Here is a 2,500-nt window from a genome sequence, read left to right on the forward strand (position 1 = left end):
TAATGTATATGTATGTATATATGTATTTGTATATGTATGTATATATGTATATGTATATATATATATGTATATGTAAATATATACATATATATACATATGTAGATATACATATATATATATATATATATATATATATATATATATATATATGTGTGTGTATATATATGCGTTTATATATGTATATATAAATATGCATATGCATGTATATACAGATGTGTATATGTATATATATATAGATATGTATATTTATATGTATATATATATGTATGTAAATGTAAATATATACATATGTATATGTGTATATATATATGTATGTATATATATATATATGTTTAACTATATACATACATGTATACAACACTGCCACGAGCGATCATTATGGGATAGTCACCACCATCTTGGATGCTGGCCCGGCACCCATGCCCCAGCACAATCCTCGATGGAAGGTGGAAAGAGCCAACTGGAAAGCCTTCTAGGAGGCTCTGGCCAAGTGCCTCAGAACCAGTGACTCCTCACTTAATGATAATGTGGATATACTTGAGGCCAGACTAGTAAATGCCATAGACGAGGCAGCCTTAGAAACCATCCCCAAAACTCGTCCGTGGTCCAGGTGTTTCAAAGACGCCTGGTACTACAATGATGAGATTAAGGAGGTCAACCACAGAATCAATATGTACAGAAGACACTTTCGCAGACAGAGAACTCCCGAGAACCACGCTCTTCTGAGAGAGGCTCTCAGGGATGCTCAGGAAACTGCTAAAAGGTTAAAGCAGGAAAAGTGGCTGGAGTGGTGTGAGTCCTTTGGCCACCAAACCTTCTTTTCAGAATTGTGGAACGGGCCACGAATCGCTCAGCCCCCAAAAAGACCCACCATGACCCGCGGTCGGAGGCGGAGAGACTGGCACTCGAGTTCTCGCTAGAACAAGTAGGGTCGGTCTACCAGCAGAGCTGAGGCCATGCCAAGAACAACTGCTCCCAGGTAGGCATGCCCTCATCAGAGAAAAGGCGGTCGAGCCTGATGATACAGATGCCATGTTCTCTCTGAGGGAATTACGGCGAACATACAAGACCAGTTCCCGGTCAGCCCCGGGTTGCGATGGGATCTCCCACCCCATCATTTCCCACCTAGGACATGAAGGTGAGCTTGCACTTTTGCATCTCATCAACAAGTCCTGGGAAACTTCCTCACTGCCACAGTGCTGGAAGAGGGCTGATATAATTCCCGTCCCCAAACCAAAGGAGCCGGGACGGTACCGCCCCATCTCCCTGCTTAGCTGTCTGGGAAAGACGGCAGAGAGAATGGCACTGAATCGGCTCCAATGGAAGTTGGGACATTCACATGAACACCTACACGGGTTCACAAGGGACAAGAGCACTACCCACAGCATGGCCACCTTACTGAGCACTGCCAGCAGCAGCAGCGCTGTCATTGTCTTCCTTGACCTGGAGAAGGCTTTTGAACTGGCAAACCCGCTCGCCATTCAGGAGATCCTGATCCGCAAGGGAATCAAAGGCAGACTGCTTGCCTGGATTGGCGATTACTTTCGGAACAGAACTGCCAGAGTGAAGTTCCAAGGTCACCTTTCCAGGCATTTGCCTCTGGAGAATGGCACCCCTCAAGGAGGGGTCCTTTGCCCGGCTCTGTTCAACATCCTCATGTTAAACATTCTCGACATTCCACTCCCAGCGGGGTGCACGATCATTTCATATGCAGATGATCTAGCAATTATCTCCACTGGGAGAAGAAATGTGAATCCAGTCAGAAAGGCCCAGCGTTGTCTGGACCTAATATCTGAGGAATGCTGCAGAGTTGGGCTTAAGATCTCAGCAGCCAAATCGAAGGCAATGGCGCTGAAACATGATGTCTGTGATCAAAGACTGCGAGTCCAAGGTCTAGAGCTTGAGTGGGTACACGTCTACCAATACTTGGGGGTATGGATCGATAAGAACCTCACCTTCCGCTCCGAGATCAAACATCTCTTAGACCGGACCAAGGCAAGGCTCTCTGTCATGAGAGCTCTGTCTGGGCGGCGCTTAGGGGCTGGGCACCGCGTACTAAGATCTTTCTACGTGCACGCTGTCCGTCCCATTGTGGACTACGCCTCCGTCGCCCTGATCACAGTCAAGCCTGGACTCAGGAAAAGGCTCGACATCATACAAAACGAAGCCGCCAGGATTATTCTGGGTGCCCCTGGGTGGGCTAAGGTTACTAACCTCCTCTTGGAGGCCAAACTCTTTCCCCTGGACACCCGGATTGATCAGATGGCGGCCCAGTTCCTTGCCAATGTCCTACAGTCCCCACTGGACTCGCAGCTAAGACAGAGAGTGCAGCGTCGGCTTGCACAGAACCAAGAGCTCTTTGCTAACAACACCTGGCTGTCTCACACAACCAGAGTGCTGAAACGCTTTGAGCTCAAAGAGACACTACTGATTAAGGGCATGGACCTTCCCCACCCTGACTATGTCACAGCCCCGCCGTGGGCACGATCCTTGATAGAGT

Source organism: Penaeus japonicus, unplaced genomic scaffold (genome assembly GCF_977035675.1).
Source record: "Penaeus japonicus unplaced genomic scaffold, GWHDUDI00000001_assembly GWHDUDI00000027, whole genome shotgun sequence".
NCBI classification, from domain to species: domain Eukaryota; kingdom Metazoa; phylum Arthropoda; class Malacostraca; order Decapoda; family Penaeidae; genus Penaeus; species Penaeus japonicus.